The 27,302-nt window shown below is 40.2% G+C and overlaps 1 pseudogene; it reads right to left on the reverse strand.

Annotated features, from left to right (window-relative positions):
* The window catches only part of LOC127102042 (probable CCR4-associated factor 1 homolog 11), a 56,383-nt pseudogene extending 39,668 nt beyond the window's left edge, over positions 1-16,715 (reverse strand).
* Positions 16,716-27,302: the final 10,587 nt, after the last annotated feature.

Here is a 27,302-nt window from a genome sequence, read left to right on the forward strand (position 1 = left end):
CACTTGCTTGCTTGATTGACTGATCTCCTGATCAGTTTGACCTAATTTCTTGACTGGCTTGCACTTGAGGCAAAAGGGACAATGCAATGCTATGTAGTGGACCATGTTATGCTATGACCTAATGTGAGAATGTATGTACAATGATAGGTGCAAATTTGAGGTGCTACAGCTGCCCCTATTCAATCAGCTGGGAACCCGAACGGATGATAGCAATGGCTGTCAGACTTTCAGGGTAAACAGGGATTGAATACCAAGAACCGTAGAATTTGCACAATACAGGGATCCACCAATGGAAACGTCCACTGGGATCTGATACTTATTACTGGGTATTTTTGTTTTTTGTTTTCAAAGGGTACGGCCACATCCAGACATCGCAACGACGATGAATGGGAAAAGAAATCACAACTAGATGCCAACGGACAACTAGGGAAAACTCAACGTTTACCAAGACCAACGGAGAGGTAACCAGACATTAATGAATGACTGGAAAAGATGCAACCATACGTCAACGGACGAAATGGGAAAAACTCAACGTTTTCCAAGACCAACGGAGAGGTAAATCCACGTGGGGACAGGTACAACTAGACGTCATAGGACGAATAGGAAAAACTCGACGTTTATCGACACCAACGGAGAGGAGGACTACTGCTGGGGAGACAGAACACAACCAAATCATCAACGGATGATTGGGAAAAACTCGACGTTTATCGACACCAACGGAGAGGAGGATTAACTGGGGACGACCCTGCGGGGAAAGATATCAACTATACGCCAACGGACACATAGGAAAAACTCGACGTTTATCGACACCAACGGAGATGAGGATTAACTGGGGACGACCCTGCGGGGAAAGATATCAACTATACGCCAACGGACGCATAGGAAAAACTCGACGTTTATCGACACCAACGGAGAGGAGGAATACTTCACTAGGGAAGAAGGACACAACCAAATCATCAACGGATGACCGGGAAAAACTCGACGTTTATCGAAACCAACGGAGAGGTAACTCTGCATGGAGAGGGGTACAACCAGACATCATCGGATGACTAGGAAAAACTCGACGTTTATCGACACCAACGGAGAGGAGGAAACTCTACTGGGGAGAGTGAACACAACCAAATCATCAACGGATGATTGGGAAAAACTCGACGTTTATCGACACCAACGGAGAGGAGGAAAACTTCTTCGATCTGAAAATCGGAAATTGGCCTGAACGCCACTTCGGTCTGAATACCGGAAAATTGGCCTGAGTGCCATAAGTACATCGACCTGATCGTCGGAAACTTCTTCGGTCTGAATACCGGAAAATTGGCCTGAGTGCCATAAGTACATCGACCTGATCGTCGGAAACTTCTTCGGTCTGAATACCGGAAAAAACATAAGTACATCGACCTGATCGTCGGAAACTTCTTCGGTCTGAATACCGGAAAAACATAAGTACATCGACCTGATCGTCGGAAACTTCTTCGGTCTGAATACCGGAAAAACATAAGTACATCGACCTGATCGTCGGAAACTTCTTCGGTCTGAATACCGGAAAAAACATAAGTACATCGACCTGATCGTCGGAAACTTCTTCGGTCTGAATACCGAAAAAAACATAAGTACATCGACCTGATCGTCGGAAACTTCTTCGGTCTGAATACCGGAAAAACATAAGTACATCGACCTGATCGTCGGAAACTTCTTCGGTCTGAATACCGGAAAAAACATAAGTACATCGACCTGATCGTCGGAAACTTCTTCGGTCTGAATACCGGAAAAAACATAAGTACATCGACCTGATCGTCGGAAACTTCTTCGGTCTGAATACCGGAAAAATTGGCCTGAGTGCCAAAGCGTGAATTGGTTTGTGTTCCAAAACACTCAACATTCTGAAGAGGGCTAGAAAAGCAGTCTTGTTAAAGGGTGGACATTCGATTCCACAAGAAATACGAATCTTACTCGACTGGGGAGGACGACTTCGACCCAAGAGCGCTTGAGACATATTATCTATAGCCGTCAAAACGTAGATAATACACTCGCATGGAAGATTATCCATAATCGGGTTGTAGGTTGTTAAATGGATAAACGACCGAAAACATCCTGAAGAGAGCGAAAGCAAACTTGTTAAAGGATGGACATTCGATTCCACAAGGAATACGAATCTTACTCTGCTGGAGATAACAATCGAAAGATTGACCAAAGAGTGCATGAGATATATTATCTATAGCCGTCAAAACGTAGATAATACACTCGCATGGAAGATTATCCATAACCGGGTTGTAGGTTGTTAAATGAATAATCGACCGAAAACATCCTGAAGAGAGTGAAGGCAAACTTGTTAAAGGATGGACATTCGATTCCACAAGGAATACGAATCTTACTCTGCTGGAGATAACAATCGAAAGATTGACCAAAGAGTGCATGAGATATATTATCTATAGCCGTCAAAACGTAGATAATAACCTTGCATGGAAGATTATCCATAACCGGGTTGTAGGTTGTTAAATGAATAATCGACCGAAAACATCCTGAAGAGAGCAAAGGCAAACTTGTTAAAGGATGGACATTCGATTCCACAAGGAATACGAATCTTACTCTGCTGGAGATAACAATCGAAAGATTGACCAAAGAGTGCATGAGATATATTATCTATAGCCGTCAAAACGTAGATAATAACCTCGCATGGAAGATTATCCATAACCGGGTTGTAGGTTGTTAAATGAATAATCGACCGAAAACATCCTGAAGAGAGCGAAGGCAAACTGGTTAAAGGATGGACATTCGATTCCACAAGGAATACGAATCTTACTCTGCTGGAGATAACAATCGAAAGATTGACCAAAGAGTGCATGAGATATATTATCTATAGCCGTCAAAACGTAGATAATAACCTCGCATGGAAGATTATCCATAACCGGGTTGTAGGTTGTTAAATGAATAATCGACCGACAAGAAAGGTATCGGTACCAGGACTAGGTATGCAAAGATGACCAATCAAAAGAGGATAAAGTTGCTAACTCGGAGCAAGTATCCAAAAAGAAAGGGCAGACCCAATGGGGACAATACTGCTTGATCAAAGCAAGTATCCAAAGGGGAAAGAATATCAATACCGAAAAGAGGGGATTACATCTACCGGTTTGTAGGCAGAAAACCACGGAAAAGTAACCAGTTATCGATAGGATGAGCACAAAGGGTTAACTCCAACGAGGGGATGAAAGTGGGATTTTACAACTACCAGCTAGTAGGTAGAAAACCACAAAGATAGGACTTACAACTACCGGTTTGTAGGCAGAGGCCACCAAACGATCTGCTGAGAGACAGAGTGAGAAAAAAGGATTTACAACCACCGGGTAGTGGGTAGAACACCAAAACATCCGCCAATAATCAGAATGAACCACAAAGGTTACCTCTGCTAGGGGATGAAAGTGGGATTTTACAACTACCAGCTTGTAGGTAGAAAACCACGACGATAGGACTTACAACTACCGGTTTGTAGGTAGAGGCCAACAAATTCCGCTGAGGATAAGATGAATGAGTGCCGGTTGGTGAGCGACTATTCATTTATGCCCCAGGGAAGCACAAGAGACAGTCAACGGGGAGCCAATTTAGGATCGATCCAAAAAGGCAGACTGAAGCAAGACTCATCCTAATGAGGAAAGAACTCAATAGGGAAAGCCCATCCCAATGTGCGTTGGGAGGGAACGGAAACAACCGTCATCCACGAGGATGTATCTGAGTGGGGAAATGGCAGGAAAGGATAGACACTTTCTGCTTAAGGGGTTGGCTCTACATGGAGAGATCAGACACACCCATATCTGCTAGGGAAGGATCTACTGGAGAGATCTGTATCAACAAATAGCAGGAGATAACCATCAACAGATACACGTCAACAGCTGCGTCATGAGTATCCGCATGCTATGATTATGCATGTATGCATTATGCATGATGAATGCTGACGAACAGACATGTAAACACACGGGTCCAGGAATCAACCACCCGGTACTACTCTTTTTCCATAGGGAAGGCCAAAAAACACTAGAGAGCAAACGCGATCTGCTGGAAACCGGGATATCAGGGAACAACACCATCCTGCGAGGAGAGGAGAAGACTGCTCTGCTGGAGAGACGAACGCTAACGTCTTCAGTAAACACTCTGCTAGGGGAGCTGCCCCACAAAAGTATTTCAACAGCAACCTTGCTGGGAATGCCCCACGGTAGGGCTCAAGCAAACCTATACTGGAGATGCCCCACGATAGGGCCAACAGGGACTTGGAGGAAGAATGTTGTACTGCCGGGTAACTTCAACCAACACTGCACTGAGCAACCTTGCTGAGGAGAAACCAAAAGAGGTTCGACAGGAGAAAGATAAAGTTATGCTCGAGATACGAACAAATGTCTTACCTGTTGGTAATCATACCACCCTCGGGAGAGCACTGCGGATCTCCTAAGTATCCTTTCATCATTGTGAACGTTCACTTTGTTTAAGAACAATTTTGAAAAATTTGTTTATTTTGAAAAACAATGATACTTTATCAATTAAAACATGCAAAACATTTGTTGAGTCGAAACAAATAAGAGTGCAAATAATTGGATAAAAGCTCAAATTGATGTGATGGAATGGTAGTCTGCAAAGGGCGAGACTCCATAGATCTGTACAAGTTTGAAATCAGTGATATATATTGGAGAGGGCTATATTGAACATAATGACCTTTCCTCTACCATTCCGAATTTTCGATGTATTCGGAGCTTCAGTTGATGACGCATCGAGAATTCCTGACGGATGACAGATATAGAGCACAGTCTTGTCAAGATGCAGTTACTTGCCAAATCCCTAATTTTTTCCTAGATTGCCCCAGTGTGAGGTGTTCAATCTAGCGGGATGCAAATTCTTTTTTCAATGTCTCTAACTTTTGCCTGGATCGCCCTTTCGGGTTTTCAATCCACCGAGACGCTCCTTTTTTGCCTAAGTCGCCCTTTGGGGTGTTCAACTTAGCGAGCTGTTTGCTTTTTTTCTTTTAGGCGAAGTATTTCTTGACTGCATCAGAATTCACAGGACGAGTGAACTTCTCCATTATTGTTGTAAGTGTCAGAACACTGCCTGAAAAGGCTCTCTTGACAACACATGGACTTTCATAGCTTGGGGGTTCACTTGCCCCTGGAATCGGGCACGAAAGACAAGACTTTCTTGAGCACAGGGTCCCTCGGAACACACGAGGCTTGACCTTCTTGTCGAATGCTTTCATCATTCTCTGCTGATATAACTGTCCATGACACATGGCAGTTGATCTCTTCTTTTTGATCGAATTCAGCATCAGTCAACTTGGGACTTTGAGGGTGCCATTTTTCTTTTGTTTCTTTCTTTCTTTTTCTTTCTTTTGATTTGGATTTCTTTTGATTTTGCACCCTTTTTTTTTTTTTTTTTTTTTTTTATATGCCCCAGTTGGCTGTTCTGCTGATTCTCGAGATGCAGCTGAGTGATCTTCTTTTCTCGCTCAAGAAGTCGGGAAATCTCGTCAGGAATCCCTTCAACATCATCTTCTTCCGCTTCGAATACAGGGAATTCAAAATTGGGAGATGACGTCTGATCATTATGTTCAATGGGTTTAAGAAACAACCTGCATAATGATTTAGAGATGAAAAGCTTTTTGAAAAACAAACAAGACAATCGTTATGTAGAGGAAAAGAATGCTTTTATTCTTGTTTTTAGGTTTTTTGTGATCACCAATTTCATGCAAAAAGCGAAAAGGGAAAACAAATGGAAAAACAAATGTTTAACATGAATTTATTTGAATGAAAATATCATTGCACAAAATGTTGCCAACAATGCCATCACTTCTCCTTTTGGCATGGGAGAAGGGTTTTTAAACAAAGTGATTATTATTCTGACTTATGAACAACTGTAGGAACGCCCACAGTGACCCAATTGCGATAGATCCCTCCAGGGATGACAACTGTCAGTATCCTTTGCATCAGTGTCATGAACCGGGCCATGTTCGCCCTCATCTCTGCGAGCTCTGCTTGTAGATTCTCCATTGCTCTTTGCTGATTTCTGCGGGTACCGTACCGGTGAATTCCTGAATCGGCTATTCTGCTGATGGAACACCAAATAATATGAGAACACCGCGGCGACACCTGTTATGCAAGAATATGCAAAAATGAAATGTTAAGGCAATGACATGTTTATCACTTCAAAAAAGTATTCTACCCCCTTGATTCCAGTCTCACGAGAAAATCGAGCCATAGATAAACTTCGGAGATCAAGATGCAATAGAGAGAAGGTCTTCATACAGATAAATTCAAAGAGAATGGTCTTAGCCAATAGTACATCAAAAGAGGACCTCCATAACAAGCCTGTGGATCATCACTACACAACAACAAAGCAATAAGTAAAAAAAAAAGGAGCAATAATCAGGACTCAGCCTCCCGTGTACAAACCATGAGGACTGCTCCTCACTTCAGCCAGTAATGCTATCGTGTCGGGATGATCTGGAGATTCTGTCAAACGCCGGATAAGCAGATTCCTCTGGTGAATAACTCCATCCATCTTGTTGATGTGCTCTCTGTAGTAATTCCCATCATCCTCTCCGAATACCTCTACAAGTCTGGATTTCTTCAAACCTGCCAACACCTTAAGTTCTTCAATCTGTCCTCGAGCCTCATTGAGTTGATCGGTGATGTAACCATTGGTAGAACGGGCACACAGAAGCTCATGGTTCTTCTCTTTCAACAAAGTCTTCAATTTCTCCATCTGACCAGTCAGTTCGGTCACCATCTCCTCCTCCTTTGCCTTCCGAGAAATTAAAAATGCATCCCATCGCTCTTGCCACCCAACTAATTTACTATGAGCATCCATTAATTGTTGCTTGACTCGCCTCAACTCAGAACTGGATGATCCCAAGGCCTTGTCTGTCTTCCTGAAGAAGTCCACCTCCACAGCTAATTTTCCTTCTGCTTCCTCTTGCAATCTGACGGCTTCCCCCTTCTGATATTCTGCCTCATGGAATTGATGCATATAGTCTTGCAATTTCACACTTAACTCCGAGTTTTCAATTTGAAGCTCCTCCATGGCTTTCTTCAATTTGTCATACTCCTCTCGGCTCACTACTGTTGATTGCGCAGGAGTCGGTGGATACAAAGGTTCTTCTATAGGAAACGGCAGACCAAACTCTTCAACTCTTCCTTGAAGCCACTCTTCATACAGAGGATAAGTCCTACAATCTCCTTTTCCAAGCACAACTCCTCCTCTCTTGATCACCTTGAGCCAGGCCTCAGATGCCTTACGGGATACAGTCAAATCAGGTGAAGAATGGAAAAACAGAGATGCTTCCACATCCTTTTCCAAAGGCGGAGTTCTTAAAGCATATCCAAACTGTCTGACTGCTAGAGAAGGATTATAGTTGATTCCTCCTCTTCTTCCTACCAACGGTACATTTGGGAAGTTCCCACAACTGTGGATAATATCTGCCCGAAGCAAACTCCTGTCAGACCACCAAGAAATATCTTCAGCCCTCAACCCCATCAATCTCTTCGACCAACTCAACGAGTCCTCGACATCAATGAACGCTCCTGATTTGGGTAGGTGAGAACTGAACCACTTATAAAACAAAGGCGCACAACAATTCAACAATCCTCCTTTTCTATTCTCATTCCTGTGGTGCACCGAATGAAAGAAATCTCCTAGCAAGGTCGGCACTGGATTTCCCAACACGAAGAGGCGTATTGCGTCCATGTCCACAAATTTGGCAACATTAGGGAACAGGACAATCCCATACACACAAAGAGCCAACACAACATTGAAACCCCTCTGGTCACCATCTTCAAGTTTCTTCTTTGCTTCTCCCAATAAGAAACTCAAATGAAAACCACTGACTCCTCCCTTCTGACACATATTAGCCTTCAAGACTGATTTCCCCAAACATGTGGCCGAAGCAACCATGCTGAGATCGGGCAGAAACTCAGAACTGTAGAACAACAACTGTGACTTGATAGGAACTCTGAGAAAACTGGCAATCTCCTCCAAAGTAGGGACCAAAAATATAATCCGGGAATGTGAAACATCTCAATGGAGGGTCATAGAACTGCAGCAGTGTAAAGAGAGCATCATGTTGATCTTTGGAGAGAACCGTGACGAAGCTTAGAATCAAACCATAATCCTTCCGGAATCCTTCTAGAGAATCGTGATCCATTGACTTCATCAGTTGTTGAATAGGCTCCAAACAAACCACTGGAAACTTGTAAGCGACGTGTCTCTTTCTGCCAATATCCATCTCAGGAGAACCAGAAAACCCCGACCGGAATCAAGAAGAAGATGTAAACCCCCTAGAAATGGATGAACATGTGTTAAATGATATGAATGCAAAATGATGTGATGCAATGCAGTGACATGGAAACCAGGACTGCTGTATCCACTTGAACATCTGTCGGGTTGCACTGTCTGAAAAGAAACCCACTGAGGAATATAATACAAAACCAAAACTTTGCTCCAGAAAACCGGGTTGGTTGGAGGTTAACGTTTCCTGAATTTAGCCCGCCCTTCACTGGTAGGTTCTAAGAACAGAAGTTTGTCAGTTTCAGCCCTTCAGTCGAGAATAATACGTTTACCACTGAAGGTTTGGCATTATTACGGGATAAAAGACCTCTGCTGACTCCCCTCAACAGGATATCCTAAAGCAAGTTCCCAGTCTCGGGGTCCTCGGATTGAGCAGCGAGAATGCGCCCACCAGAGCTAACATAATCACGTCTCGGAGGAGAGGCCTCGACTGAGTTCTCGGGAAATGATCACCAGAGTCGACGATTTCTAAAGGAATATCTGTCGTTATGGAACACCCATAGGACAAAATATATCCAACAGAAACCTCGTCTGGAATGTGGGTCTCATGAACGACTTATCATAGCAACATGCCATGCAAGCCTCATGACTATCCACTCTAACACCTATGTGTACACTCAAGCCTGGGTAGTGGGCTTATTTCTCACAAAATATCCCATCCCAACAAACAGACAACCGACAGATGAATATGAATGAATGCAAACATTAATGCAAACAATAAATGCAAACAATAAATGCACATATATACAAATGAATGCAATAAATACAACAGCAAACAACAACCAAAACCCTAACCTAGAGAGCGCTAGGAGAGACTCGCTCAGGGAAGATGGACCAGCAAGAGGTCAACTTCTCGCATCCCCAGCAGAGTCGCCAGCTGTCGCATTACGCGAAAAACCGGCGGGAAAACAAGAACAACAGAGCCGCCACCGTGCGTTATTTATCCCAAAAGAGGGAAAGGAAACGCTCAGAGTAAACCTGGAAAAGACATGGTCTCGCGACCAAAGAGAATGGGATCGGGAGTCGGTTATGCGAAGGGAAGGTATTAGCACCCCTACGCATCCGTCGTACTCGACGGGATCCACGCACAATAGAAAGGAAAATGGTTGCTAAAACGCTGCTCACACACACACACTGGCTGAAAGAGACACAAGAAAACAGACTGAAACTGACTCGGCAGGACATCGTATCCTGGGCCTACTTAGTCTATCAGGCATAGACATCAGAGTCGAAGTAGTTTGGACCGGGGAAACGACACATGCTCGCTAGGATATCGCATCCTATGCATACGTATCTCCTTTGGACGAAGGGGAATCAGAGCATTCGTAGCTCGGCTGACACGCACACAAACAAACACAGGCAAAGGCAAACATGGAGCCCGAATGCCAATCACTGGACTTACATCGGCATCCGAACCAAAACACACGCACACTGGAACTCGAATGCCACTCGATGGACTTACATCAGCTTCCAAGCACACAACAACACAACAGGTTAATAGGGAGTCGGGGACTCGAGCCTATAACTGTCAAGCACACACTCAAACAAACAGACAACGAATTGCTAAGGAGTCAGGCACTCGAGCCTAGCAACTGTCAAACAACACACACAAAAAGAAAAAAGGGCGCCCGGAGAGATCAGCTCATCTCCTGCCTACATACCTCATCTGGTATGAGGATCAGGGCGACGTAGTTCCCCTACGCAGGGAAAAAGGACTAGCCTAACCAGATAACAGAGGGAGACACAACACTAGGGAGACTACGACTCGAGCCTAGATGTTGTCATGCAAAGTCGTCCCTAAGTTAAGGTTTCTAGCTAACTCGCACAGGAAGCAAGCCTATCCTAAACATGACTTGCACAGGAAGCAAGCCACACCAACCTAACTTGCACAGGAAGCAAGGGGTCTCGATTGCAACTAGGGCAAGAGAAGGGGGAGGTCTCAATCGCAACGAGGGCGAGAGAAGAGAATTAGTGTTAGTTGTTAGTCAAACTCGACAAGACATCGCATCTCGTGCCTACGTATCTCATCTGGACATGAGAATCAGAGTTGCCGTAGTTTGGCTAAACTACTCTTGTTGGTTTGTGTTTTTTAAGTGGACAACGTCACTGCGCAATCTACCTGATGCTCGACCTTTGGAGACTTACTCACCTGTAGTAGAAGGAGCTAACGTATCCTTAAGAGGGGATAATGTGTGTTTGTGTTTTAGGAAAGCTCAAGCAAGAAAGGAAGTCCTATACGAAGGAACCGTGCTACCTTAATTGACATGCAAACGAGACTACGCGGAGTCTAGCAAACCTAGGGGATACAATCACAAGCACACACAAGCACATACAGCATAAAATAAACACACCAACAAGGGGCTCAAACATCAAGGCTAGGTTTTAGTCGAGGGGTCATATCAACCTCAACAAACAAACCTCTGGAACGGGGTAAATGGTGCTCTTAACCTTGCCATTGAGGGGCTAAGGTGAAGCAGATGAAAGGAGATGAGGGGTGTGCCTCATTGCTCTTATCCCTGGCCAGGGAGAGCATTTGACAAGAATGTGTGGGTTCAGAAAGTGGGAACCCTTCTACACATTTGATACTGACTCAACTGTACAATTGTACAAGATCTTGGGTTTGTATCTGCAATGCATCAACACAGTGGTGTGAGCAAAGCAGATGACACACAGAATAGCAGGGGATAGATTGCATATCCCTTGGGTTCTGCCAATTGCCTCTTCTCTTAGGAGGTCTTTGAATATGTTCAAGGACAAATTGTAAACATACACAAGCATTGCCTCTTAAGGAGGACTTCAGACAGTTGCCTGGCCAAGTAACAGGCCAGGTCTTCCAGACTACATGAAGATTAGAAATATACCTCAATGCAAATTGCTTATACAAGCAAAGCAAAGCAAAAGTTCACAAGGAACTGAGCAACTAAAAGCACCTGAAATAGTCAAGCAGACATTAGTATACCACTTCAAAACAAAGCAAAAGGAAACAGACATCAACAGTTAATCATAAGCAAGTGAATGTGCAAGGCACAAAGCTCAAGGCATGTGAGCCAAGCAACCTACAAAACAAAACAAGTTAATCAATGATATTCAAGCAAGTTCAATCAAAAATAATTGGTCTCATTGGTCATTTGTTGGTCAACCTGAAAACATGAGCTCAAATGTAAGTAACAAGACCACTAGGGCAAGCCTAGGGTCAAAAGGGCATGAAAAAGTCAAAACAGCAAAGGGCAAGTATCCAAAATCATGCTCAAACAATTAAGAAACAATACCAATTGGTTTCACATTCATATCAAACATCATCATCCTTTCATGAACAATTTAAGTCAAGGCATGGCATTTAGAAGCTCATAGAAGTCAACAGCAAGACTTGCATCAAAACCAATCTCAAACATTTCCAAAAATCATCAAATAAATCATGATCAATTATAACACATAGCATGGTAAGCATGTCAAATTTCATCTCATTTGGACAAGTGGAAGGCAGTCAATGAAAATCAGAAAGTCAAAGCAATTTTGAACATGCTTAAAGAAGTCAACCAATCATGCATCAACTTGAAAGATTCATAAATCAGAGATGGCATATGATAAATGAATGGGACTAAAACCATGGCAAAGCTTAGGATGTCTAGTTATCTCATGTAAAATTCATGTCTATCTAATAAGATATGAGCATTTCACAAAACAAATGGGCACAAGTGTCACACAAAGTCAACATATGATCAAACAGGGGACAAAAATCTCAATCAAATGGAAAATGCCATAAATAAATCCACAAAAATTCACATACAAACTAGACATACTCAAGCTCAATCATGCAAAAAATCAATCCATTTGGAGGTCAATAGGCATGGCTATAAAAATCAACAAGTTGCACATCAATGGTGTGACACAAATTGTCACACCCTACTTCAAAAATTCATAGCTCACAAACCAGATAAGATAAATTCACAAACTCTACACCAAAATCACCATGAATGTGTCTAGTTTAAGCACAAAAAAATTTCAGGGCCATTGGATAATGCATCATCATTTCAAAATTGATTTGGCAAAAGGTACAAAAAATGGATACATGTTATAAACCCTAATACCAATTAAAATCTATCCATGCAAAAATTCTGGAAAAATCATGATAAAATAATAGAGATCAAGCAGAGCATAATGCAAAAAATTTCATGAGATTTGGATCACAAATGGATGAGTTATGATTTTTGCAAGATGTTGAATCAAAATGAAATAAATATTGAACAAATAATATGATTTAATTTAAATAAATGGGACCGATGGCAATGTGGTAATTATTGGAACAACTTAATGAAACGGTGCGCTGCGCTTGGGGATGTGTCCTGCTACGAGTGGCTCATGGCAATCCAACAGTAACAATTCATGCAAAAACGAATTTCCACACAGCAAATCGTGTTTTCTGGGTTCATCATCTAGGGTTTATGGCAACAGTGAATCATCATCTCTTTCATTCAATCATGCAAAATTATTTTCCAAAAATGAGCAACCAATCATAGCAATCGAATTAGCAGGCAATGCATAACAATACTCCAACAACCATTTACATCGATTCGAGCTCATATGGAAGAATCAAACAAAACATCATTTGAACATCAATCTTTAAAACCGAATTACTCACTCAATACTCAAACATTTTTAGTGATTTAAAGTTCATTGGAATCAGCAAAGCATAATCTATCATAAGCATGGCATGATTTAACAAATGGTGATGGTCGAAAACTCACTTGATTTTGAAGCAGCTAGTGAAACAGTTGTTGTTTTGGTGATATAAGCTCAAACAGATGTCCAACCAAGCTTGTAATGATGGATACTTGAAGAAGTTTAGCTCAGTGATGCTTGAAAACGCCCAAATCGAATCTTGCCATGGATGAAGCTTGGAAAAACAGTCCACGAAAATGTGGTTACAGCTAGTGATTGATGCTTGCAAAGGCCTCCAAATGGTTTGTATGTGAAGGAACAATCAGTAAATGATAGGGTTCTTTGGTGTTTTTGAAGAATTTCGAAAAAGATGAAGAAAGTGTTTTTTGAGAGCAAAGGTTTTTTTCTGTTGGAAATGAGGCTGCTAGGGTTGAGAATGACAGAAAAATCGATATATATTTGCTGTTTTAGGTTTTATTAGTGAGAGCTAAGCACCATTAGTTCAAATGAAGCAATTTGCTAAAATGAGCACTTTGGTTCAAATGGTGGGGTGTGAGGGTTAATGCACGAATTGGGCTTGCAAACAAGTCACAAATAACATTTTAAGTCATTCCCAATTGGCCATTCTGATTAAAAATGTTTATTTCACAATTTCACTTTTGCACCACACTTGAAATTAAAACATGATAGTGAAAAAATGTCATTTTGATCCATAGAGTTTTGGTGCATAAAGGTTACATTTTTGGAAAGAGGAGGTTAAATATGACTTGTTGGAAAAAACCTCACCAAATTTGGCCAAATGGTTTGAGAGATATGGCCTTTTGAAGTTCAAGAATTTTTGAAAATGAATTGATCATATCTTGCCAACCATACATGGGAATTGAGAGTTCTTGGACTTTCATGTTGGGAAAAAATTCATTTGAAGCTTGTATCATGATGTAAGCTTAGGCTCAAGAAGTTTCCATTTTTGGCAGTTAAAATTACAGGTCCAGTTTCTATTTTTGGAAATTTCTGATTTGACTTCAAATTCTTCAATGATGATGTTTGCCATGATATATGAGGCCTATTTGGACATGAATAAGCTCTCTCAAACCAAATCCATCCATCAAAACCATAAAATCAACCACAGTTGACCAAGTTTGACTTTTTAGGGTTTCTGACTGATTGTGCATGGACTGATGACCTCTAAACCTCCAATATTTGACCAAAACACTTCAAATGGATCCCCAAGTCATGTGAACATGTTGGACCAACCCTAGGGCCTTGGCTCAATGAGAAACACACTTGCTTGCTTGATTGACTGATCTCCTGATCAGTTTGACCTAATTTCTTGACTGGCTTGCACTTGAGGAAAAAGGGACAATGCAATGCTATGTAGTGGACCATGTTATGCTATGACCTAATGTGAGAATGTATGTACAATGATAGGTGCAAATTTGAGGTGCTACAATATGATATCTCATGTTAAGACATCACACATAACATCTCGTGAACACTCTTTGTTTTACCAAAATTGCTGCCAACACTTAGAATCAACAAACTCCCCCTTTGGCAAATTTTGGCTAAAACATATATCAGTCCTTTTTGTTCACAAGGTAAACTATCAGCAGTTAAACAACTTAACAAAAGTTTAATCAGCAGCAGAAGCAAAACAATTACTAGCTATGGCTACTAGTAATACACACATGCACAAGGGTACTTCTCCTCCGGCCTAAATCTGTGCAACAAACAACAGAATTACTAGTTATGGATGCAACTAGTAAGACACACAAATGAGCAATGCACAAGGGTACTCCTTCTCCCCCTAAATCTGTGCATACAACAATCATAACAGCTACTGAACTGCAGTACCTGTACCAGCCAGAATGTCATAATGACATCTGCTTCAACATCACCACCTGTGCACCATATCAGACATCCTTTTTGACATCTGTAAGCAGAACAACCTTCTGTGTTTAACACCTATGCACTCCTTTTAATAATAGCTGTCCTTCTGTCCAGCCACATACAACTTCCGCATCAGCTTCCATATCAAGCACTTCTCCCCCTTTTTAGTCAAAATTGACCAAAGGTGACCAATTAGACAAAATAAATGTCTATTAGCCTAGCAGAGAATGTTAGATCAGATGTTATAACATTAAGCATGTTAAAACAAAATATTCAGGAAGTACACACCATCATTAAACACAGCTGTGATAGCTGGAATAATGAACAAATCTAAGGAACTCTTTAAGAGCCCTAAATATTACATAACAGGCATCAATAAGGACTGCCACAAAATACATACTCAAAAAAATAGTAAAGACAACAGCCTTCCAAACAGCAGACCAGCTTCCACCATCACTCCTCCTAGTCTTCAATACAGCCAGGGACCATTAATCAGAAGAAGAAGAATCATCTTCACCTTCACTTGTATCTTCACCTGCACCTTCAGAGTCTTCTGAGCTTCCAGAACTTCCATTGGATTGAGATTTTGGTCTTGACTTTGAGTCCTTCCCAGCCTTCTCTACTTCTTCCTTCTCTAGGCTACAGATCAGAACTTCTAATGCTTCTTTTTTAGCCTTGGCCACCCTTATGCCATTTTCCAATTCCTTGCAGGTTTCTTTTAGTTGATCAACCAAGCTCCCTTGAGATGTAGACTCCCTTTTGGCAGATGTCATGACATCATTGACATGACTTCCCTCAAACAGCTTATAATGAATGGACAGAGGGGATTTTCTCCTACTTGGAATGTCACTTGTACTCAGAATGCCTGGTTGTTGGCTCAGGATAATGCCACAAATAAGGGAGGGGAAGGCAATGGGTAACTTCACAGCATTTGTAGAAGCATGTCTAATGGTTTGATCAAATATGAACTTGCCAAAATCATAGTTAACCCTTGTTCCAATTGCATGAATGATTCTTCCAAGATTAATGGAGATAGTAGAGACATGATTAGTAGGAATCCAATTAGCTGAGCCAATCTTGTGCATGATGGCATATTTAACACTGAGCTTTCCAGCTGATAAGTGATTCCTACTAGGCCATTCCTTAACTTGGCCAGCTGTGATAACCCTACAGACCTCATTGTCTGTTGTCTCTAGGTCTACTCCTCCATTTGTTCCTCTTCCTAGGAACTTGTTGATGACACTTGGTGAAAATTTCACACATTTTCCCCGTACAAACACCTTGCAGAACTCCCTACTGCTCTTTTCCTGAATATCCTCAGGAATATTAACAATAAACTCTTTTACCAACCCCTCATAGCATTGGGGTAGAGTTACCATAGTCTTCATGAGTCCAGCCTTCTTGATCAATTCAATTACCTCCTTCACCTCTACAGCTTCTTGTCCAAGCTCTCTTTCAATAGCTACTCTCCTCTGAATGACATATTTCCATTTTGCTGCCCCATCTTCCAAATGAAAGGAGATATTGTCTAGGTGCACAACATCAGTCTTGCCAGGAGACTTCTGAACAGCCTGCCTTTTTGCATGGGAGATGTCTGGGACATCATCTTTGACATCTACCTTAGAGTCAAAGCTATCTCTTTCTTTCCTTTTCCTAACCTCAACCTTGCTCCAAGCTTTTGAGGGTCCTATACCAGCCGTCCTTTTCACTCTTCTTGTTCTCATTCTTGCCACACTTTTCCCTTGCCTAGTTCTCAATTTCTCAGCAACACTCGGTTTTAAAAGATTAACCAAAGGATCATCCTCCTTTTCAGAGCTTTCTTCCTCTAGGTCAATGACATCCTCCTGAGACATATTAGCTGGTTTCTTGCTAGGTAAGGTTTTACCTAGAGAGCATAGCCCTTCAGCAGCACCTTCTTTTTCTGATTTAGATGAGTCCTCATCTTTATCAGCATGAGGTTCCTCCTCAGGAGAGGGTTCCCTTCTAGACAGAGGGGTAGAAACCCCTTTGACTTCATGCCCTTCTCTCAGAATCCTAGTGACTAGGTTCCTTATTGCACGATCAGCATAATGCATGTCTTTTGGGAGAGAGGAGTTACCAGAGGTATTACCTTGCTTATCTCCAGCTTTGGACGAGGGACCTAGGGTGTCGCCTGGTATCATGCAGAGTGGAGTGACGTCCATCACATCTTCGTCTACGAACTCCATTGAGGGAGTTTTTCTATGGTGAGAAGATGATGAATGTGAACTAGTTGATGATGAATGTTGAGACATGTTGTAGGACTTTTGAGAAGAGTTTCTTTGCCCTAGCTGAGCTTTTCTGAGAAGATGAATGGAGAGAGAGATTGCTGCGTTTAGGTAGAGTATGCTAAGGGAATAGATACTATTTTCAATGCCAAGGAATGATTTATCATTTATGTGGCTCTTTCTTTTAAAAGGGCAGAAACTATTTTTATTTTCTTTATTTTTCCACTTTAACTGCCATAATTTCACAAGAGTCCAAATCCCTAATTTCCCTCCCTCATATTCAATTTTACCCAAATTCCTTGCAAGTTTGTCTGCTAGTTCCAGTCCAAGCTTTAGACTTCTGAATTTGTCTTCCATAAATTTTCTAATGGAGTAATAATAGCAAGAGCAATACTTTGTCCATCTGTGCTGAATCTGATTTTTGGACCTAGTTTCAGCATTCAGGAAGTCATAATACAAAATTATGACATCGTGTGTGACATTGTATGCAATCAGTAATAGTTTCATCCAACCCAGTTGAGCCCAACTGCTATCATCTTCTATACCTTTTACAGGTGTCATCCAAATCTTCTCCATATTGTCCTTGGCCTTTTTGTATAGAGTCCCTTGTGGCTTAGTCCCTACAGTTCCATTCTCCCTGTGACTGGTCATATGTCCACCTGTTTGATCTAACCTCTCAGTTTTTTGAGCCATCATAACCTTTTCTCTTCTGAGCTTCTGGTGTGACATCTTTGTACGACATTTCCCCCAGCCTTGTTTTTCATCACTCTTGAGAGCATCTGTACTCAACCAATACTTAAAGGGATAATCCAATTGAGAGCTCCATATGTAGCAGTTGTCTTTGGTCCTGATTCCTCTCATAATTACTTCACTATTTATGTCAAGGATTAGACATTCAGTTTTGGTGAAGTTAACATTCAGACCTTGATCACATAGTTGGCTGATGCTTATGAGGTTTGCAGTCAAGCCTTTGACTAGTAGAACCTTGTCAAGTCTAGGTACTCCAAGGCACTCAAGCTTACCTGTTCCCTTGATTTCACCTTTTGCTCCATCTCTAAAGGTTACATGACTGATGGTATGATGATGCAGATCAGTTAGCAGGTCTTGGTTTCCAGTCATGTGTCTGGAGCATCCACTATCAAAGTACCATTCTTCTTTGGCTGAAATTCTGAGGGGAATGTGAGCTATCAGACTTGTGACATTAGTCTTAGGGACCCATTGCTTCTTGATGCTAGGCATGTGCTGTTTGGGTCTGAATTGATAGTGATCCTGATGATGAGCAGGCCTAGGATAGCCATACAGTTTATAGCAGAAAGGCTTCAGATGACCAAATTTCCCACAGTAATGGCATCTCCATCTTTGGTGTTTTCCTTTCAACTGTTTTGTCCTCTGGTGTTGTGACATATGATGTGACATCACAGGTTTTTGAATGCACTTAAGTTTGGCTTGAGGTTTGACACCAGTGTAAGTGCTCTCAGGCTTTGAGTTATTATACCCAATACCAAATTTGTCTCTTGTTATTTGTCCAGTTTGAAGAATCTTGTATAAGGAATCAGACCCATTGCTTAACATTCTTACATACTTGGTCATTTCTTCCAATTTAGAATTTTGTAACAGGACTTCAGTCTTTAATTTAGAGATTTTTTTAGCATGGTCTGCCTTCTCACTTTCCAGCTGTGCTATCTTCTGATTTTCAGCTTGTGGTTTTAGCTTGGCATTCAGAACCACTGCTTCTGTTTGTAACTTGGAGATGGTTTCCAAGTATTCTGCCTTCTCATTCTCAAGTTGAGTTATTTCCTTCTTCTGGCTTTCAACCTGTTTGCACAGCTCTATACTTTTGTGACACAACTTTCTGTAGGTAGAGGCAAACTCTTCAAAAGTTACTTCATCATCACTTGAGTCTCCATCAGATCCCCATCTTCCTGTCATTGATGTCACAAGATTTGCAGCCTCCTCTGTTTCACTTTCATCAGACCAAGTGGCAGCAAGACTCATCTTCTGTTTCTTGAGGTAGGTTCCACATTCAGTCCTGATGTGTCCATACCCACCACATTCATAGCACTGAACCTCTTTTCCTTCTTTGATCTTCTCATCTGATCTTGCTCTTCTTCTAGTATTGTTGGTTTTACTGATGTCAGATGGGATGTTCTTGACATTTTCCCTTGATCTTACATCCATCTTTTTCAGCAGTTTATTAAACTGCCTTCCCAACATTGCTACTTCATTGACCAGATCTTCCTCATCCTCCTGACTCTTATCCTCTTCTGTGTTTAACATAAAGGCAATGCTCTTTGTTTTCCTTTCAACACCATCATTTAATCCCAACTCAAGGGTTTGGAGGGAACCAATTAGCTCATCTACCCTCATGTTGGAGATGTCTTGAGATTCTTCTATGGCAGTCACCTTCATTGCGAATCTCTTAGGGAGTGACCTGAGTATTTTTCTTACCAACTTTTCATCTGTTATCTTCTCTCCCAGGGCTCCTGAAGCATTAGCAATCTCAAGGATACTCATGTGAAATTCATGAATGTTTTCATCTTCTTTCATCCTTAAGTTTTCAAACTTGGAGGTGAGCAGCTGAAGTCTAGACATCTTTACCCTAGAGGTTCCTTCATGAGTGGTCTTGAGAATGTTCCAAGCATCTTTGGCCACTTCACAGTTATTTACCAGCCTGAAAATATTCTTGTCTACCCCATTGAATATTGCATTCAAGGCTTTAGAGTTTCCAAGAGCAAGATCATCCTCCTCCTTGGACCATTGTTCTTCAGGTTTCTTCTCAGTGGTGGCTTCTCCTTCTTTAGTAATGACAGGATGCACCCAACCTGTTAGCACAGCTTTCCAAGCCTTGTTATCAAGGGATTTCAGAAACGCTACCATTCGAGGTTTCCAATAGTCATAGTTAGAACCATCCAAAATTGGTGGCGTATGAACAGATCCTCCATCTCTCTCCATTGTACCAGAAAGTATTGCCCCTAGATCTCACCCAGAACCAGAGCAGGATGCCTGCTCTGATACCAATTGAAATTCTGGTATCAGATATAAGATGTCGAAGATAATGTTACGACACTAATATCTGTTAACATACAATGGATAAAAATACAGAATGGTAAAGCAAATAACACAAACAATTGTTAACCCAGTTCGGTGCAACTCACCTACGTCTGGGGGCTACCAAGCCAGGAAGAAAATTCACTAAAATAGAATTAGTTCAAAGACTATCCGTACACTTCAACAAGTTACAGTCTTTCTCACCTAATCTCTACCCGTGCAACTTCTACCTAAGCACTCTTAGATATGAGAACCCACTCACTTCCCTACAATCACACACCAGTGATTTTAAACAACAATCCCTTGAGAAAAGAAAATACTTTTCAATTACACACTCTTGATTTTACTTCACAGTTTCAATCAAGAAGACACACTCTTGATCTTTCTTCACAACTTTGATCAAGAATACACACTCTTGATCTTGCTTCACAACTTTGATCAAGAAGACACACACTCTTGCTTACCAGCTTTAGAGTGACAAATTACAACCACAAATCAGTCCAATTCAATCATCAATGGATGACTTGAATGACCTACAAGTCTTACGACTAAACAGACACAAACCCTAGCTCTCTCTCTATATTTCGCTCAGTCTTGGTTGTGTGTTCAAACAGGTTTTCTAAGTCCCTTTTTATAGAAGCATCCAGCTGGGCTTGGACATCTTGAAAACCCTAAATCTATTTTCCAATCAAATCTTTCTATAACAGCTGTATAGATCTCCTTGGAAAATAAGTAAATCTGGTTGTAATCCATGATTGAATGTGCCAGCTAGCCATATCTTCAATCATCCAAATATTGCCATTAATTGTGCAATCACAAAACACCAGACATTCATACTGAATGTTCTGTGTACAGGATGTCATGACATCGGGTCTGACATCCTGGAAAAATCCTGCATAATCCAATAATTCCTTTTATAACTTCCAGCAGGTACAGCCATATCAGATGTCATGACATTGTGTATGTCATTTGAAACAATCCTGCATGAACATGTCTTTCATTTAAGCTCCAGCAGGTACATCCAATATCAGAAGCCATGGCATTGTAGGTGGCATTCTGAAACAATCCTGCTTGCACATGTTCTTAAACTCCAGCAGGTACATATGATATCTCATGTTAAGACATCACACATAACATCTTGTGAACACTCTTTGTTTTACCAAAATTGCCGCCAACACTTAGAATCAACAAACTCCCCCTTTGGCAAATTTTGCATTGACTGTGCCTTGCTCATGAAGCAACCTCAACCTATGATCAAATACAATCAAGGGAAGTTCTTTCATTCATCATTTTATGCATATATAAGCTTATTTTAGTGTCCTCAGTCATCAATTCATCAAGATTTGAAGTTTGGCTTTGAGAAGTTGATCAGTCAATTCATCTAACTATTTTGAAATCCACTGAGACTTAACTTTTGATGTGTTTGTCAAATGAAGATCACCTCAAGATAAAACATGTTCTTAAGAACCATATGAACAACTTTCATGTTCATCAAAAATTGATTTTAAGCTTGGAAGGTCATCATTCATTTCAAAACATTATAAGTCATTTTGACTGAAACCCTAATTTTGGGTCAACTTCCCAAGGACCTAACTCGTTCATTTTTCATGATTTTGAGGTGGGATCAAATGAATTGGAAATTTGAAGATGTCTAATTCATTTGTTATTTTGAACAAAGTTTCATAATCCCAAAATAAACACATGTGATAATACAAAACATTATAGGTCACTTTGGGCCAAAGTCATTGAAATGTGAAAAAGTCCAACTTCAAGTGCCCATAACGTTCTCATAAAAAATCCAAATGATGCACAATTTAAGTCCAAATTGATTGTCTTTAAATCATATACAACTTTTATGTTTAAGGTTTTGTCATTTGAGGCTTGCATAATTGAAACAGAAGGGCTTGAAGGTGGTCCATTTTGGCAAAATTTCCATATACATGTTTTGCACCTTGAACTTCATGATCAGTCTTCAATATTTTCCCAAATCCAAATTGATTTTTGTTCAAAATAACATTTTTTCCTCATGTCAAGACCTTTCCAACCATTACCCACATGACCATGTTTCAATTTGGCAAATGGTATTTTCGAAGAGGAGAAGATTTGTGTTCAATTATGCATAACATGATTAAATTGCTTGACACCACATTGCCTTGCCATGTACACGTCCAAATGCATTTGTTTCATCATCAGCATGCAAAACCAACTGAGATTGGGCCTCACATGCGCCTGTACAGGCCCATGCATGGAGGACCCAAGCTCATGCACACACGAAATTTCCATTGCTTGCATCATCTCTTGCTATAAATACACATGCCTGGCTTCATTCAAAACCAACCTCAAGGCGCCTGAATTGCTGCAGAAGTAGAAACCCAACCTCCATTAAAAGGAATTTTGCTTTTCTCTTTCAATTTTCAAGTTCAATTTTCAACATCATTGGTTAATCATTGAGCTTCAATTCCTAGACCGCTTCCTTGCCATCTCAAGAACACACTGCATCAAAGACTCGGAGGAGATCGTGCCTTGTAAAGCTGCACTCCAAAGATTGTTGTTCAAACTTTTTTGATTCGAAATTGCTTGGATATTGCTCATTTCTTGTGTTTGTTGGTACCTCTGAAGTCCTCATGTGAGAGGCAATTGATCTGAGCTTTTAATTTCATGAATTGATCAAGTTCAGTTTGAACTCCATAAATTTCAATCTCAGATTTCTCTTCATATAATGATCTTGAGTGGAAACCAATGGCACAGGGGTGATGTACATCACCCCAGCTTTCCAATGATATAAGGATCGTGCATTTCAATGAGGTTTTGAAAACCTACAAATTCTGGCCGGACGGTGAGTCTCACCGGAGAAGAGGGTGGTTTTCACCACCATCCCCACGTGGACGAGTCCATGGTCGTTGGATGCTTGGCTTCTGATCGAATCTTAGCCCTTGAACATTATGACTTTCATTTAATATGTGTGTTTCGCTGCTGACTTTGGTCCACTATGAGCACACACCTATCAACCATTTGATCCTCCATGTCATTTAATGAATCAGGATCAGACGCGCCAGGATTTTTCTAATTTCTGATTAATTCATTTAATTTCCTTTTATTTCAAAAATTCATAACTTCTTCATTTTTAATCCAAAAAATATGGGACCAATTGCATTATTTCCCTTTTTAATTCTAGTTTCTGAAAATGATTTTTAATATTTTTTATGATTCAATTTAATATTTTTTGTAAATTTTCTCTTTTCTGGTTATTTTTAATTCATTTAAAATAGTTTCCAATATTCAAAAATGCCAAAAATATTTTCTGAACATCTTTGAATGATGATGAATCTATGAAAAATATTCTCATAAATTTATTAATTGATTTGAGATTTTAGTTCAATTGTGTTATATTTTCTTCATTTTTAATTGTTTAAAATTAGTTGCTGTTCTCAAAAAATGATAAAAAAAATTGTCAAACCTTGTTTGACCATGTTGAACTTAGGATGATCCATTTGGACTTTTCCAAGTTGATTTGAAATGGATTTGAAGTTTGACCTTTATTTGTTTATTTTAATTCAAGTATTATTTTAATTCCAAAAAATACCAAAAATATTTTTATTGTTTCTTGACTTCTAAGCTTCATCTCACTTCTGTTTACCATTGATTGATGTTGATTCATTTCATATTTGGTCAATGTATTTTTCTTATGTTATTTGAATTCCATTTATGTACATTTCATTTCTTCTTCTTCTTCTTCTTCTTTTTCTTTTTGATCAATGAGTTAAAGATTGGTGGTTAGCCTTGACATGTGAGGGGCTTAACCTTCCTTGATTCAAATAAAATTCATCTTGATCAAAGATCAAGTGAATTGATTTGCATTAAGGATAGGTTGCTTCTTGGTCAAGCATAAAACCTAAATCAATACAAGGTCATCCTTCTTTTCTTTTGGCATGGCAAGTTGTAGGAGCTTGGCTTACTAGTCACAGTCTCTAACTTGTGTTTGTTACCTATAGTTTTGTTGACCGACCTCAGATAGGTGTGACTACTATATTGGTCCACTTACGATTGCTTAACGTAGCGCTAAATTGCCTTATGGCACACTAACACTAACTACTAATTACTAACTTTTAATTCAAGCCTTTAATTCTTGCAATTTACTTTTATGCAATTTAATTTCTTGCACATTAATTCATTTGCCTTTACCCTTTGCTCACTTGAGCTCATGTTTATGTTAATACAATTTGCATTTTGCTCACTTGAGCACCTTATTGTGTATATATTATTGTGCTTGTTTTGATTTGTTTGTGTGAACCCAATGCAAATGGAGAAAGGACTTAAATTTAGGACCTTACATATGATATTGGAGTTTGAAGAGCAACTAGGCCTCATGCCTTTAGAGTGCTAAAATTGTCAAAGAGCAACTAGGCCTCATGCCTTTAGAATGCTTAATCTTGAAGATGGCATTGAAAGGATCCTAATTCTAAACTCACTCTTGTCCATTCTTTTTATTGCATTTGTGGAACTTTTTGAGTTGTGTGTTCTTGTGTTCTAGGGATCCTAAACTTGAGCCAAGTAGAAGAACCATTATCATGAGCATCCAAAGTGAGAGATACAAAAGCCAATTGGAAGATTCCTAGGAGCTTGATTGATTGTTTGCTTGATTGCTTGAGTTATTTGCTTATTGCTTACTAAGTCCAAAGGAATGGAGCAACTTGGATCATCTTTATGATCTCAAGAAGGGAACTCCAAGTGGTTTTATTTCTCTTCCCTCATCTTTGCATGTTTAGGACCTAGCCATTCTCTTCTTCTCTCCACTCTAACCCAAGCCAAAACTTTTGTGCAAACATTAACATTGTTTTCAAAAAGTAGAAACCTAAGCACTATGCTTTTGATTTTCCAAACTCTTTTCATAACACTTATTTTGAATTGAATCCTAAGTCAACTTTGACCTTATTTTGTGAATATTTTTCATTTGTAAATACAACTCACTCAATTGTTTTTATGGTTCCAATGACCATTTGTGTTAAAAGCTTTTCATAAACATTAGCTATTAGGTTTGAGTTATCCTAGAGGTTGATATAATACTCACCTATTTCCTTAGTGATGGACTATAAGTCTTCCATGCTTATTATAGGGTTAACCCCTCACTAGCATGATGAAGCTCTCCTCACATGGTGGATTTGTGGTTCTAGGTTGAGTTTTCTCCCTTTGATAACAAACGATCTTAAGGCTTTTGACCAATCAATTCACCAACTTCTTTTGAGATTTTTACCCCGAACTACGGGGTTTTGATCCTAATCTTTTTTAAGATGGTACGTAGGCAATGAGTTTATCCATTCAAACACAAAATTGTAAATAACTTGTATATTCTTTTCTCATCTCCCCAATCATGTTTGCACAAATATTTTTCACAAATAAAACCTACCTTACAACATTTGTAAAAAGGGCTCCTTAGAGTACTAAGGATGTTTTGGGTGCTTAAAACCTTCCCATTGCATAACCAACCCCCTTATCCAGATCTCTGACATTTTTATTAGTTTTTTACTTGATAAAACTTCTCGGTTTTTGTTCGCTTTCTAACCTTTCCTTTGGATAAATAGAAGTGCGGTGGCGACTCGAATTGTATGATTTACTTTTGATTTAGTCAATAAATCTAAAGGTAACAAATACCCCGCTACAGAGACCATGATGATAATTATGATGGGAGATAAAGCTCACACAATAAAAATGCTAAGAGAGAAGAAATTTTGAGATGCAAATAGAGTGAAGAATGCTACCTATTTATAGTGTGCCTCTTGGCAATTTTAACCGTGTAATTCTTGCAAGCACCAATAGTGATTGTGTATCTTCAAAATCAGATCAAAATCATTCAAAAAGTAGTGTGCCAATTGATTGAATTATGGCTCCAATCGGTTGGATGATCAGATTTCCTAGATATTAAATGATTATCATCAACACTAGGATCAGATTTCCTTGGAGACCACATTTAGCTCAAATTTGATTTGAAGGGACGTGCGCCAAGATTGTCCAATCATTTTCTTCAATGTGACAATTGATTGGTTTAACACCCTAAAACCCCACGAATATTATTTAATTTAAAATCATGAAAATAAAACATTTTTACGCACCAAGGGTGTCACACGTCTCTTAAACACAAACATGCTTCTCAAAACTTTTTCAAACATACGTAGCGGATAATCTCAAACAGGTTCAACTAAACAAATCCAAACAGATGATTCAATACTCAAGCATGAGGGAAGCAATCCCATAAATATTAAAAAGACAAAAATCCAATCAAACAAATCTCGTCTCTGTGTTACATATCAGAGTGACACTAGATAGTTAAACAAAACTCAAAAATGTAAATTGATGAGTCACCATTTATAGTAAGTTTTCATTACGGATCCGATGCAAAACAGAGACATTTGATACACTGTGCAAGCATTTAAGGTACAATTCGATTAGTTTTACTTTCGTTATTTTCTTTACGCATTTTTAATCTTTGTTATGTTTTACTTTGTTTATCTTGATTTTATGCATGGGATAGCTGTGTTTTTGTCTGACAGATCCAGGTAGAAGAACCGGAGAACTCAGAACACGACAGTGCGAGAGTCCGACACACAAAAGAGTAGAAAACCCTGGTACAGAAGGCCTGGCACGGCCACCCGTGTCAGGGCAAGGGAAGCAGAAGAACGAAAACAGTAGCCTCACACGGTCACCCATGTCAGCTAACACGGGTCGTATCAAGCAGAACCACCCCCCCCCCCCCCCCCCCGTGTTAGGCTTGCCATGGGCGTGTCAGGAGAAATAGTAGGCTGACACGACCACCTGTGTATGCTGACACGGGCCGTGTCAGCCCAAGGCCAATATTTCCAATTTTCTCGGGCTTTTCATTCTTCGGGCTTTGTGGAGACATCTTTGGACCTGTCCAACTGCTGCTGGGAGCTTTCACTATAAAAAGAGGTCTTCTGCCATTGGAAAAATCATCCTGGAATACAGCAAACCACAGTATTATGAAGCAATCAAGTATTACAGAGATCAAGGCATTTGGAGAGCTGAAGAGATTCATGAGCGGGAGCGATTGAAGATTGTAAGACCCTAATTTTGGCCCTAAGTTCCCTCATGGCATCATAACAGGGCATTTGCATAGCCTCAAGGATCATAAGC

This window comes from Lathyrus oleraceus, chromosome 7 (genome assembly GCF_024323335.1).
Source record: "Lathyrus oleraceus cultivar Zhongwan6 chromosome 7, CAAS_Psat_ZW6_1.0, whole genome shotgun sequence".
Lineage (NCBI taxonomy): Eukaryota > Viridiplantae > Streptophyta > Magnoliopsida > Fabales > Fabaceae > Lathyrus > Lathyrus oleraceus.